Source organism: Bufo gargarizans, chromosome 4 (genome assembly GCF_014858855.1).
Source record: "Bufo gargarizans isolate SCDJY-AF-19 chromosome 4, ASM1485885v1, whole genome shotgun sequence".
Taxonomy (NCBI): domain Eukaryota; kingdom Metazoa; phylum Chordata; class Amphibia; order Anura; family Bufonidae; genus Bufo; species Bufo gargarizans.
The window spans coordinates 463,835,173-463,850,940 of record NC_058083.1 but is presented as its reverse complement, the minus strand read 5'-3'; positions in this window follow the sequence as shown (position 1 = coordinate 463,850,940).

Genomic DNA, 15,768 nt, shown 5'->3' with positions numbered 1-15,768 from the left:
GCATGATGGCTGACATGGGGGGCTGATCTGAGGCATTGGGGGTCTGATCTGAGGTCTTATTAACATTGGGGGTCTGATTGCTGGTCTGACCTGAGGTGCAAAGTATAATATTTTTTTCTTATTATCCTCTTCTAAAACCTAGGTGCATCTTATGGGCCGGTGCGTCTTAGAGGGTGAAAAATACGGTCCTCAAACCAGCGATTGTCTGAAGCAGAGAGAAGATATCAGGACCACACAGGGGAGAAGCCAGCTGCTGCAGATGGGACCGGGGCCAGGTGAGCTGCGATGGGGGGAGCACCAAAATGTAGCTTTGCTTGTGTTGGCAAAAATCCTTGCACCGGCCCTGCTCCTAGAACCGGTAGTCAGTGTTTTTTTGGGGTAACCATGTCTTCCTCCTAACCATTTCTACTCTTGATCTAACAGAAGCACTCTCACTTGAATCCTGCCTCCCTCACAGACAGCGGGGATAAGCAGTAGCTCAAGCTGTTGCTGCTTTGGCTAGGGTGGGGGGACTCTGTTTTTATTTTATTTTTTATTACTCTTTTGAAGTCACTTAGTGGTAGGGCAGGAGGGGGAAGCGTAGGGCAGGAGAGAGGAAGGTCAAGATACTATGCTCACTGATGGTTGCAAATATCCTGTTACCAGACTGTATAGTACGTACATGTGGTTTACTGTATATATCCAGAAATATAGTGATAGCCATGGACTCATTAAAATCAAAACCTCCTGTTCCATTTCAAGGTGACAGTCAGCTCACTAAAGCATTTTACAGTGCTTGTACACACCTGTAAATGTAATCTAATTGAAGGTCCTGCTGATCTGGTTAATAAGCGGTACAGAGTGCAATTACAGAAGGCGCATTTTACAACAGCACACTGAAAAAAACATTGTGTAATTGAGGAAAAAATATAAAAGCATGGGAAATAGCACCCCTGCATTGTAGCTGCTATGTTTTCTTCCCCTGTTCTGTGACAAGTAGAGTACCTCCAATGACCTCTAAAGACCAGGCAGCTGCTATGGGGTCCATGGAGAAGCAGGGCCTGCAGTAGACCAAAAGACCGCCCCCTAAATAAATGCAATACAGGATCACGTTCAGAGTCCCTGTCATCAGTGCAGAATGCTAAAGGACCTGTGATGACATCAGGTCATGCACCATCTAGTAAAGGAACTGCTAAAAGAATAGTGCAATAATAGCAGAGCAGTGGGTGATTGGGAGGGAGGGAGGCCCCCTCCATCTCCCATCGGGGGCTGAAAAGGCACAGCAGCCCCCGATGGGAGAGGGAGTTCCCTCCCTGTTAACCTCTTCCATACATCGGTCCCTACGGACCGCGGCATGGAAGGGGTTAAACGCCTGACATCTGTGCCAGCACAGATGTCAGGCGTTTCAAGCAGAGTGTCAGCTGATGGATTTCCGCAGGCACCGGGTTCCGATCACCGGGAAAAGGGTTAGTCATGTTGTTCCATGCGCCATCTGGTGTTCACAAACCTAAATTGCACCCTGAATTTTCTCACTCTATTTGCGCGCTTCGGGTTTGTTAATGAAATTGGATATCGCTATGCGCTCACGCGAGTCTGAAGGGAGCGTTAGCAATGGTATATCTGTAGTCCCCAGGTTAGAAAGGTGCATCTGCCAGAGTCCTTCAACCAACAGCAGGAGTGAACTGGCCATAGACCCTACAGGGAAACTTCCCAGTGTGCCGACACCTAGGGGGTCAGCTAAGTCCTCCTCAGGGCCGATATCTATGGTAAATAATGTTCAGATTTTTTGTATTTAATAATCAAAAGGTTAAAACGACAGCCCAACAATAACCAGAGAAGGCAACTTATCTAGCATGAAAAGCCTTTCTAGTAAACACTAGATGCTGTATACACCACGGTGGCCACTGACATTCCCTTTTTTTCCTAGTCTTCACGTCCTTTAAAGAACCGCTCTTTGTCTGAAGCTCAGGGTAATTACTGCAGGTGGAATTGAACACTCAGCTGGTGACTTTGGAAACTTGGCTCTCTAAAGTGTTCCTCTGCTTTCTGCGGGCACCGCGCCAGCCCTGTTTTCTTATTGATTAGCCAACAACCTCTGCTATATTTTATGCACCTATTTATAGCACTTACGTTTCTTGCACAACAGCGGTAAAACACCTATTACGTATCTGTTGGTTATTGTAGTATTTAAAGCAAATGTTTTATTTAGTAGGAAAATGGCAGACAATGAAATGTTACAAATCACTGGACTGCAGGTAAAACTGCTACAGTCGCACTTTTTTTTATTAATACAATTTTTTTATTAAAAATATCAAGCAATAAATTTCGATACAAAATAAAACATCAACATTTATATTTTCTCCTTTTAACCCTTACCCCCCCCCCCACCAATCCCCGCCCTCCGCTCCCCTCTCTTTGCGATGTGTCTCTCATTCCCCCGTCAACAAGACGGGAAGGGATATTGAGGAGGTGGAGGCAGGAAAACTTAAAACTTCCAGTCTCCCCATACCCTAATCCATTTTTTTCTCTGAATTTCTTTGCTTATATAAAATATTTTCATACCTTTTTATCTTGTTCACGAGGATTAACCATAAGTTTATACTTGGAGTATTAGATGAAAACCAAGCCCGTGCAAAAACAATAATTTGGTCAAAAGAATCGTTCTGTATTTATGGCAACATAACTTGGATAGGTCACTCAGTATTCAGCATTTCACCGTATACAGAATCGCCATTTCCAATTTTTGGGTGATTAAAGTTATGAATTGCCCCCCAGTATTCTATTAGTTTTATACAAGTCCAAAACATGTGTAAATAATCAGCCCCAGGTGATTCACATCGTGGACAATTAGAAGTTTTTTCATAAACCACATTTATTAAGCCATACAGGTGTAATATAAATTCTACGCAAAATATTAAATTGAACCAAAACGTGATTAAAATTATGAGACACTAACCCTAAATTCCCCAATATATTATCCCAATCATTTAATTGAATCATTGGGCAGTGGATTCCCCATGCCTTTTGTCCGGGAGAACATATATTATTAAATCGTGCTTTAAGTAAACATTTAAAAATTAGAGAAATCTTAGGCCTCATGTGCATGACTGTTTTTCGGGTCCGCATCTGAGCCGCAGTTTTTGCTGCTCGGGTGCGGACCCATTTACTTCAATGGGGCCGCAAAAGAGGCGGACAGCACTCCGTGTGCTGTCCGCATCCGTTGCTCCGTTCCGTGGCCCCGCAAAAAAAATATAACATGTCCTATTCTTGTCCGTTTTGCAGACAAGAATAGGCATTTCTACAATGGGCCGCCCTTTCCGTTCCGCAAATTGCGGAAGGCATGCGGGCGACTTCTGTTTTTTGCGGACCGCAAAAAAGGGAACGGTCGTGTGCATGAGGCCTAAACCTTCTGTCCTGCATTCCCTATCAAATCATTCAAAAAAGTGGAAGTGTCTATCTCAAGAATTTTTTTTTCCTTTATGCTAGAGAGTGCCGAACATAACTGAAAATACCTAAACCAAGATAGATAAGTATATTTTCTCTTTGTGCTAACTCCACTCTACAGTCGCACCTTACAACGTGTTAATACTGAAGGGCAGTTTTTCAGATTTACAGAACATCTCTTAACCAGTCGTGATAGATTTCTTCCCAATTATTTATGATAGTCCAATAAATTATCTTACACTACCGAAATGTAATAAGGAAGGAGAAGATACAAAGTGTTTGGAGGATGACATAACCTTACATGGGAGGCGTTTCTGGTGCAGTTTTGTCCTGGAATAAAAAAAAAAAAAACGTAGAGTTCATCAGTGAACTCTATAAAACCAATTCTGAGTGCAAACTAACTGAATTTGTATCTTTAAAGAATAAATCAAGGCAACTGGACTTACTGTAGATTTCTTGAAAACGTTTCACTCGTTCTTCTAAGCTTTCTCAATTCTGAGTGACTGTACAAGAATTCTCTGGGAATAAATATGTAACTGAATCAACATCTGGTCATGATACCCAGCATGGGGTCAAAGGTGTTGATCCCATTATCCTAATTGGAGTCAGTAGGTGACAATAACCTCCCAGAAAAAGGTGTCAAGACAGCATTGTATGTGGCAGACAATAGATGTATAACCCCCCCCCCCCCACCTCTATTCAAGCTGGGCTTCTCCATTTTTACGTAGATAGACTCCTTCACTGGCCTCCTTCACACCTCGTTTGTACCAATCGGCCTCCTTATCCAAAACACGTACTTGACTGTCTTCAAAGGTGTGACCTGTTTATTTTAGATGTAAGTACACGGCTGAATCTTGACCAGAGGTTTTGGCCATACGCTGATCCATCCTATGCTGAGCCATACGCTGATACAGTTCTAAGCATTTCTCATTGCACTGGACTGCATACACAAGGTTGTCTATCTTGTGTTTAGGCGTTGGGTCTTTTGGGTGAACCAGTTGTTGCCTCAGTGTGTTGCTGGGTTTAAAGCAGACAGGGATGTGATGTTTATTAAAAATACTTTTGAATTTCTCAGACACCCCAGCTACATATGGGATAACCATATTCTTGCGTCTGTCATGCTTCTCGCCCTCACTTGTGTTTTCTTCGTCCTCTTTCTTCACCTTCCTTTTGTTTTGACAAAGGCCCAATCTAGATACCCACAAGTTTTAAGTGCCCCTCAGAGGTGTTTGAATTCCTTCGCCTTGGCCTCTGTGCTGGTGGGTATTTTCTCTGCCCGGTTTTGTAGAGTCTGGATGACTCCTAGTTTGTGGTCTAGAGGATGGTGGGAATCAAATAGCAATTAGGATAATCAAATCAACACCTTTGACCCTATGCTGGGTATAATTACCAGATGTTGATTCAGTTACATATTTATTCCCAGAGAATTCTTGTACAGTCACTCAGAATTGAGAAAGCTTGTTGGAAGAACGAGTGAAACGTTTTCAAGAAATCTACAGTAAGTCCAGTTGCCTTGATTTATTCTTTACAGATATACCATGACCTGGATAAATTAGAACCTTCACAGACACTAACTGAATTTGTGATGTGTCCCTTACTCCTTTAAGTTACTGTCCTATAATGAACTATTACATTTCTGTGTTAGATCATTGACAACGGAATGTTTTCTCAATCAAAATGTATAAAATGCTCCTGTGTCTGTTGCTTTTACTATACTATACTTATTTTGGCACCCCCTGGTTTTTTTTAAGGGTATTCTGGCTGTAACAGGTTATCCCCTGAGAAACCCAATATCCCTCTCGGTCCTTGGAAATGAAAGGAGCAGCAACTATTTCTAGAATACCCATACAGATGAATGGATCAGCAGTGTGCATACTCAACCTGTTGCGCTTGTGATCGGTGAGGGTCCCAGCAGTAATGCCTCTTCTATCTAATGACTAGAGATGAGTGAAGTTTTGAAAAATTTGATTCCGCAGCTTCGCCAAAGTTTGACAAGAAATTGGATTTGTTATAAATTAATTTGTCTCAAATCGCTATGTTAAAACCCTATTCAGCCTATCAATCAATGGGACCAATCTTAATGGCCGCTTAGACAGAAGTGCACGGCCGTTAAAAATGATAATAAACTAGTGCATTATGGCCTTTTTGGTTGCTCTCCACTTGCATGCACAGAGGCAGTCGGATCCCCTCTTGATTGAAAAAAACCCGCCGAAGAACCTGAGCGTGATGACGTCAGCGCGTGCTGCCAGCGTGATAACATGGTGACGAGGATGTCTTCATGTGATCATGCTGGGACTGTGCACCATTTCAGATAAAATGATTTGTTACCACGAAGTGTTAGGAAATTGAGCTTTGTGGAGAATCAATGCTATGCTCAACACTACTTATGCCCTATCCTGAGGAGAGGGGATAACTTGTCACAATCGGAATGCCCCTTTAATCTCTCTTGAAGAGGGGCAGTAGAGAGATTCCAGATATTGTACAGGTCAGCCAATAAGAATCAGCTCTCAAGACTGAACACATTAGGCAGACTTAGTTAAAGGGAATTAAAACAACACTAGGGGGCACCATAACAAGTATGTATTCCAAAGAAATATTGGGGCAGATTTAGCAATACCATCTAATGTTTTTAGACAGTGTAAAGTTAGACTTGATGGTCTAAAACGGCACCATATTTATTACAGTGACTGATGCTGGGTGTTAAATCTGTTGCCACACCGCATCAGTGACAGCTCCTCTGTCTTCTGTTTACATAACAGTGGATACTTGCTAACACTGACTGTGTTATGTAGACGGAAGACAGAGGAGCGTTGCTAAAGTTCAATATTGGCAAAAAAGGGAAATGTATGATCTCAGTAATTAAGGAGAAGGAGCTATAAACTAGCTGGGTGTTGTTAGGGGAAGTGATAGGGGGGGTGTCTATGTAACTAGCTGGGTGGGAGGAGTTGTAAACTAGCTGGGTGTTGTTAGGGGCGGGGCTGGAGCAGTGGCAGAGAAAGGAGAAGTGCATCATGGATTTGGTTGGATACAGCAACAGGAAGTGCTATGTACCGAATTGATTTATGGTAAAAAGAGAGTGCATATTGAAAAAAAAGTATGCAGAAAAAGCACACAGGTAAGTAAATACATGAAGTAATAGTAGTAGTAGCAGCGGATAGGCACTCTAAATATGGGGTTATGAAGAAACCTTTTGTGTGGATAAAAAATGTTTATTTATTCCAATTAATAAAATATATCAGGATCTACACAATAGTGAGATGATCTGGCAATAAATGTTCTGATGATGTCTTGTATGTCATTATTCTAGCAGTATATAGACTATAATAAAATAATCTGGCAATAAATATTCTGATTATATCTTGTATGTCGTTATTCTAGCAGGCTATAGATAATAATAGAAGTTAATAATAGCAGCATTACATAATTAGAGGAACATTGTAAATACAGATAGTAGAAAGAAAAACTCAAAATAGCAATGGCGGCTATGTTCTAGCCTGCCAGATGTTCGGGCGATGTGCCGGAATTCTAGCATTAACTCGTCAGGAGTGACAATGACAGTAGCAACATCTAAGCTGGTTGTATCAATGTTCCAAAGACACTAATTCAATGTCGGCACTATTAGTAGTTGTAGCAGCAGAAATAATATTAAAGTGCAATGTGCTAATAGTAATGTTCCAGTGACAATGTTGCAACAAGGTAAGCACCATTGGTAACAATAGCAGCAATAATGGTGATGAAGTACAATGAAGTGTAAAGCGCAATAGGAATTTGACTTGATCTTCTATGCGCAGAAATATTGAAAAAGTCACAGCAATTCCTCAATGGTAAAGGTTCCTCCGTAGTTAATAAAATATAGAACTTATTTATATGAAGGATGGTTTACTCACGGTTTGTCTGTCTCCGTGTGTGGCGTCCCACACAATTTTTGAGAACAGACTATCTGTCACAAAGACCGTGATCGCCGAACAGTGTGCTGTTTCCTGGCGCTAGAGTTCGACGCATCGCGGATCGGGTTGACAGATTACTGGGAGGGGCTGGAGACGATCCAGCGGTCATGGTCCATATCGGAACCAATGACAAAGTTAGAGGTAGGTGGAGAGTCCTTAAAAATGATTTCAGGGATTTAGGTCAAAAGCTGAGGGCAAGGACCTCAAAGGTAGTATTTTCCGAAATACTGCCTGTACCACGAGCCACACAAGAAAGGCAACGGGAGATTAGGGAGATTAACAAGTGGCTCAAGAACTGGTGTAGGAAGGAGGGGTTTGGGTTCCTGGAGAACTGGGCCGATTTTTCTATCGGCTACAGGCTCTATCGTAGGGACGAGCTGCACCTCAATAGGGAAGGGGCAGCTGTGCTGGGGAGAAAGATGGCTAGAAGGTTGGAGGAGTGTTTAAACTGAGGAGTGTTTAAACTAGAGACTGGGGGGAGGGTAATTACGTTATAGGAGGGGAATATAGTGCAGATAGAGACCGGGGGCAAGGTAGTGGGACTGGGGGAGGAATGGAAGGAGGGACTAGAAAAGTTCAGAAGGAAAGGTGTAGGGTAAAAAATATACATAAACCTCTCAAATGTATGTATACTAATGCCAGAAGCCTGACTAATAAAACTGGTGAACTGGAATTAGTGATGTGTGAGGAGGACTATGACATAGTGGGAATAACTGAGACATGGCTGGATGATAGCTATGACTGGGCAGTTAATGTACAAGGTTACAGTCTGTTTAGAAAGGATCGTCAAAACCGGAGAGGGGGAGGGGTCTGCCTTTATGTAAAGTCCGGTCTAAAGCCCACACTCCGTGAAGATATAAGTGAGGGACATGAACATGTGGAGTCACTGTGGGTAGAGATACATGGCGCTAAAAACAATAATAAATTACTAATAGGAGTTTACTATAAACCACCTAATATACCAGAGTCCACAAAAAATCTACTACTAAACGAGATAGACGAGGCGGCAAATCATAATAAGGTGGTTATTATGGGGGACTTCAACTACCCAGATATAGACTAGGAAACTGAAACTTGTATATCTCATTAGGGAAACAGGTTCTTGGCAATAACCAAAGACAATTACCTCTCCCAACTGGTTCAGGACCCGACTAAAGGGACGGCCATACTGGACTTAGTATTAACCAATAGGCCCGACAGAACAACAGACGTGCAGGTTGGGGGACAGCTGGGAAATAGTGACCATAAAGTAATATCCTTCCAATTATCATTCAAAAGAGCGTTTCTACAGGGAGGAACAAAAATACCAAACAAATAAAAGCGGCAAAACTAGAGATTGAGAGATTAATTGCCAAAGAGAGTAAAACTAACCCTAAAATGTTCTTCAATTATATAAATGTTAAAAAGTATAAATCTGAAGGTGTCGGCCCTTTAAAGAGTAATGAGGGGGAAGTCGCAGAGAGCGATGAGGAGAAAGCAAAGCTGTTAAATATTTTTTTCTCCAATGTATTCACTGAGGAAAATAAACTGTCAGATGACATGCAGAATGCAAAAAATAAATTCCCCATTAAAAGTGTCCTGTCTGACCCAGGAAGAAGTACATCAGCGACTTAAAAAGATTAAAATAGACAAATCGCCAGGACCGGATGACATACACCCCCGTATCCTAAAGGAATTAAGTAATGTCATAGCAAGACCCTTATTTCTGATATTTGCGGACTCTATACTGACAGGAAATGTCCCACAGGATTGGCGCATGGCATATGTGGTGCCAATATTCAAAAAGGGGCCAAAAACAGAGTCTGGAAACTATAGGCCGGTAAGTTTAACATCTGTTGTGGGTAAACTGTTTGAAGGTTTTCTGAGAGATGCTATATTAGAGCATCTCAACGGAAATAAGCAAATAACGCCATATCAGCATGGCTTCGTGTCAGACTAATTTAATCAGTTTCTATGAGGAGGTAAGTTCTAGACTTGACAGCGGCGAATCAATGGATGTCGTATATCTGGACTTCTCCAAAGCATTTGACACTGTACCACATAAAAGGTAAGTATATAAAATGAGAATGCTCAGACTGGGAGAAAACATCTGTATGTGGGTAAGTAACTGGCTCAGTGATAGAAAACAGAGGGTGGTTATTAACGGTACACACTCAGATTGGGTCACTGTCACTAGTGGGGTACCTCAGGGGTCAGTATTGGGCCCTATTCTCTTCAATATATTTATTAATGATCTTGTAGAAGGCTTGCATAGTAAAGTATCAATTTTCGCAGATGACACTAAACTGTGTAAAGTAATTTACACTGATGAGGACAGTATACTACTACAGAGGGATCTGGATAGATTGGAGGCTTGGGCAGATAAGTGGCAGATGAGGTTTAACACTGATAAATGTAAAGTTATGCACATGGGAAGGAAAAATGCAAGTCACCCGTACATACTAAATGGTAAAACACTCGGTAACACTGACATGGAAAAGGATCTAGGAATTTTAATAAACAGCAAACTAAGCTGCAAAAATCAGTGTCAGGCAGCTGCTGCCAAGACCAACAAGATAATGCGTTGCATCAGAAGGGGCATAGATTCCCGTGATAAGAACATAGTCCTACCACTTTACAAATCGCTAGTCAGACCACACATGGAGTACTGTGTACAGTTCTGGGATCCTGTAAATAAGGCAGACATAGCAGAGCTGGAGAAGGTCCAGAGGAGGGCATCTAAAGTAAAAACTGGAATGGGGCAACTACAGTACCCTGAAAGATTATCAAAATTAGGGTTATTCACTTTAGAAAAAAGACGACTGAGAGGAGATCTAATTAATATGTATAAATATATCAGGGGTCAGTACAGAGATCTATCCCATCAGCTATTTATCCCCAGGACTGTGACTGTGACGAGGGGACATCCTCTGCGTCTGGAGGAAAGAAGGTTTGTACACAAACATAGAAAAGGATTATTTACGGTAAGAGCAGTGAGACTCTGGAACTCTCTGCCTGAGGAGGTGGTAAAGGTGAGTACAATAAAGGAATTCAAGAGGGGCCTGGACGTATTTCTGGACCTTAATAATATTACAGGCTATAGCTACTAGAGAGGGGTCGTTGATCCAGGGAGTTATTCTGATTGCCTGATTGGAGTCGGGAAGGAATCTTTTATTCCCCTAAAGTGGAGAAAATTGGCTTCTACCTCACAGGGTTTTTTTTTTTTGCCTTCCTCTGGATCAACTTGCAGGATAACAGGCCGAACTGGATGGACAAATGTCTTTTTTCGGCCTTATGTACTATGTTACTATGTTACTTTTATCCCGTTGGTTTTAGAACCTCTGCTCGCAGCTGTCCTCCAGACTCGGCGTCCTACGTGTTATGGCGGCATCTCTGTGTTGCTTCGGATTCATCCGCCCACTTGGATTGGTGGTGGGTTTGCCACTGTAACGGGGTGCCAAAGGCGCACTCGGTCTCCCGTCAGCCGCAGACCTGCTGCTTAGCTTCGGGAGCGAGGATCTGTGTTTGACCTCGTTCCCAGGGCGGCTTTGCTAGCTGGGAGGCTCCCTGGTCCTAGGTCTACCTTAAGCTCCGAGCTGATCACTCGGTGCTCGACTGGTCGGTCTGTCGGTCATGTGACGCTTGCCACGTCACATGACCCTCACTCCCCACTATAAATACAGGCAGCCTGCTGGCCACAGGTTGCCTGTTAATTTAGGTTCCTGTCGATTGTTGGATACCTGTATACTTACCTGATCCTGTTCCCTGACGATCCTTTGCCTGCGCCTCCTGTACTGCGCTTTCCTCCTGGTATTTTGACCTCGGTTTCCACATGACTATTCTTTGCGGACTCCTTTGGTACTTCTCGTCTCTCCTGGTATTTATGATCCCGGCTTCTCCTGACTATTCTTTGCTTATCCCTCTGTACTACGTTGTCCTCTTGGTTTTGACCCGGTCCGTTCACTATCCGTTATTTGTCTTGTGTGTCCTTCCCGCACGTATCCTAAGTTAGGGACTGCCGTCCAGTTGTCCCCTGTCATCAGGACTCGTGAGGCAAGTAGACAGGGCCAGGGGTGAGGGTGGAGCGCAGGGGTCACTATCCTCCCCCCTGTGTGTGTGTGTACGTGACCGTTACAGCCTCTTCACAATGCTGCTGGTGTTCCACTTGTAGCGCACCGGAATTCGGGTCAGATGGCCGTGAATATGTTTTTTTCTTCTTAGAGCGCTCCACCGATATTATTCTTAGTAATAGTATGCTTGTTCACCAGACATGTTTCGGAGTATGAACTCGCTCCTTCCTCAGTGGTCAACTATACAGTATGAGCAAATCTGGTAAAACCACAGTTATGCTGGAAAACCCCTTTAATGATCATTAAATACAAGTATACATCAAACTTAATTCTACCGCTGGCTGCAGAATACTCATCTCTGTTACTGGCCTGTATTCTCATTTCTTCATCCCACATGCCAGTCAAATTCTAATTAATCCTACAAACATATCTCACTGTGATATTTTGGCAGCTGTGTGAGCAGAAGATGCAGCCATAGTAATTTATTGGTTATTGTTTGCTCTTATTACAGCCTATTCTCACAATCTGCATTCCTCTTTACGTTCTGTTCTACGTATGTTTTGGGGACAAATACAGTCATTCATTGTAAAATATATGGCTATAGAACTTTACTTTGTGTGTTGTCATTTTTTTTAACTATGTAGTACAAAATATGAATTTATTAATATAGAAATGAACACAATAAGTCACATTTTTAAACTATGATAAAGTACCCCCATGAGCTATAGGACACATGCCATCAACAATATATACCGTCTATACTTTCTATACAATTTAATAAATATGAATAAACTATGGAAACCTCAGATACTGCGTTTTAGGGAAGTGATTGGGAGACACCTTGTGGTCATATGTAAATGTACAAGACCACAGCTACTTTGTATGATGGAGCGACAAATCATTCCTTGTAGTCTGCTGTGCCTAATTTACTGCAGAACACACTAAATAAATAGTTAGATCTGGAAAATAAATCCATATCTTACAACTTTATGTGACCTTACACAGAAGTGCACTGGAATGCACTGGATCTTGCGCAGACAAAATGGATGAGATGCCCAGACATGATCTGTATGCAGATCACTGCTAAGGGTTGTCTAATGTCCAGCAGGCATTAGATCACTCTTATCTGTGATCTGCTTGCACAGGAATGTTGTGATAAAAAAATCACACTATCCCAGTTTCCTCAAGAGCCAGATAATGTGGTAGAAAAATAAACGACAAAAAATAAATAACAAAAAGTAAAAAATAAAAAAATATGGATTCATTTCATATGCAGCAAGCCACAAGGGAGATCGGAGAGAGTAGGAGTGTTAGTAGCATAAAAGTTGATTGAAATTGCTCCGATGCTCCCCTGGGCCGTGCAATGATGAGAGGGAGTAATTATTTTTTCCTTTGGGGCACACCCAGCGGTTCTACTGTCTGATGTTGGTTTGAGGTGCCCTTGGCGGTGATAAATTGTGAGGTGCAAGGCAGGGTCCCTGGCAGCTGATGGTGGTGTAGTGCAGCAGTGTAGATAATGAGGATGTTTATATAACAGGGGAACAGTTCTTTACTGATGACTAAAGTTTAAGTACATCAGTCACAGTTATCAGCATGCATGGACTGGCAGTTCTTAAACAAAATGCAGTTTCTACAGTTCTTACAGTTACCAGGCCAAGTTCTGGAGCAATGTTCCTCATACTGCACTTCTCTAGCTGATTTAGACACAAACATCCAGAAATAGGGGTGCACAAGAATCTTTCCAATATGCAACCATGGGACGGCTCCCCTGCATGATATATTAAGTTCTGCACCTTTTGTAGGTTGCTATACTCTTGGTTGAACCCACAATATCCTCTCTGGGATGCAGGTTCTCTACTAATACATGTCCAGGGTCCTGAATTTTTTATTATCCCTGACAACTTTGCTATGGAGTCTATAAAGTCTTTTAGATGTCTTATTTCCACAGACTCTTGCTTCCTTCACACTTCCTCTCAACAGTGGAATGGTTTTCCAAGCAGTGGCGTATATATAGGGGTCGCAGGGGTCGCACTTGCGACCGGGCCCGGCACCCCAGGGGGGCCCGGCCGCCTGCGGACCCCTGGCCCCTGCTGCAGCTGCGTCTGGCATCACATCACATTTAAGTTGCCTCCTTCCCTCCTCCGGGCCCGCCTCCTTCCCTCCTCCGGGCCCGCCTCCTTCCTCCCTCCTCCCTCCTCCTTCCTCCTTCCTCCCTCCTCCCTGCGGCCGGCGCCGGGCCCGTGAACTCCCGCGAGACCTGTGTGAACTCCTGTGCAGGTCTCGCGGGAATTCAGAGAGGACGTCAGATTCGAGAAGAGGAGGACCGCCGAGGCGCCGACCGGAAGAACAGAAGAAGAACTGAAGTTCCCCCTGCCCTGCCAGCCGGTAACTCGACGGTAAGTAAAAGCCGGGGGGGGGGACCGGACCCGACCCGACCGGACCCAACCGGACCCGACCGGACCCGACCGGACCCGACCGGACCCGACCGGACCCGACCGGACCCTGGGCTGGCCTGGCAATCGTCGGCTCTCTGGGGCACAGAGCAAACTAGGCCCCCGGCATACCCCCTGCCAGATGACCGGGGGGGGGGGCCCGCCTCAGGCTGGGCCCCTGACTTGAATAGTGAGGGCCCCTGGGGGCCCTGGCCTACCATGACCCCAAAAGTGGCTGATGGGGGGTCTTTGGGCTTATCTGAGGTCTGATGGGGGCTGACTGGGGGTCTGGGCTGATCTGAGGTCTCATGGGGGCTGATCTGAGGTCTCATGGGGGCTGATCTGAGGTCTGATGGGGGCTGACTGGGGTCTCTGGGCTGATTTGAGGTCTGATGGGGGTCGATCTGAGGTCTGATGGGGGCTGACTGGGGTCTCTGGGCTGATTTGAGGTCTGATGGGGGTTGACTGGGGGTCTGGGCTGATCTGAGGTCTCATGGGGGCTGATCTGAGGTCTCATGGGGGCTGACTGGGTGTCTGGGCTGATCTGAGGTCTGATGGGGGCTGACTGGGGGTCTGGGCTGATCTGAGGTCTCATGGGGGCTGATCCGAGGTCTCATGGGGGCTGACTGGGTGTCTGGGCTGATCTGAGGTCTCATGGGGGCTGACTGGGGGTCTTTGGCCTGATCTGAGGTCTCATGGGGGCTGACTGGGGGTCTTTGGGCTGATCTGAGGTCTCATGGGGGTCTGATGGGGGTAGGAAACTAAGATGTCTGTCTGTCAAACTCTGCAGAGATGAGAGATGGCTGAAAGAAATCATCATGGTGGTCCGGTCTGAATGGAGAAGATGAAGAAAGAGAACATCTACATCAAAGGAGACGTTACTGGATGTAAGAGGTATGGGCGCGATATATAGGTAGGGCTGTGCGTAGGTGTGGCTTGAGGGTGGGCGACTGGGCGGGGACACTGGGGGGGGCGGGGGGGCCCTTGGATCAGTTTCGCACAGGGGCCCCATGGATTGTGTGTACGCCACTGTTTCCAAGTTCTCTTTTGTCTTTTTTTCCCACTTTTTCTCTACATTGTTGCTTCTCTATGGCTGGTTCTTATTCAGGGCAGTGTTCTGCTTCTTTTCCTCTCACTGTCTGGACCAGTGGTGGCTAACCTATGGCACAGGTGCCAGAGGTGGCACTCAGAGCCCTCTCTGTGGGCAGCCTCATCCTGAAAAAGTCTATGGTGTACCTGTAAGCCGTGTACCGGGGTGGGCTCCCCAGGATATAGCAAACTCACAGACAAGGAAAGCGACACTGACACCAGCTTTATATGCAAGAATATGAACTTTACTTTGGAAACAGAATTAACACAAGTACAAACAGTATAAGTAATACCCCAGGCCCACAGTCACCGTCCCTGTCCGAGGGACAGGCCTAGCCCGTTGGCGTACACAGCAGAGCCTACAAGTCTTACTGTGCCGCTATAGAGGACACACCTAACCGGTGGCAGACGCAGCAGAGCCTGCAAGTCAATTACTGCGCTGCAGTCCTGTACAGTATAGCCTAACAAAGCTATAACCCTATCTAACTAGCTAATACAAGGCCTAGGCTAGTTACTTTAGGCGCCAAACAGTAAAGTACAATTGGTAATCAGGTGTACTGACCTGCGTCCGTTCTGGGCCCTAGGATGCCGCTTACCCGGGATGGCCACCAAGCTCTCAGCAACCGTGCGGCCTTGCTTGATGATAAGGTTTTCTGTCCATACACTGGAACTGGTCTTCCTCGGACAACCTCTCTTTCAAAGAGCTGGATCCAGACAGGGGACAGCAGATACTCTCCTTCCTTTGAGTGTCCATTCACTGCCGGACATCCGCAAGCCAGGATGGAATCGGATTCAGTCCCTCACAGCACAATCCTTCCACCATGTCAG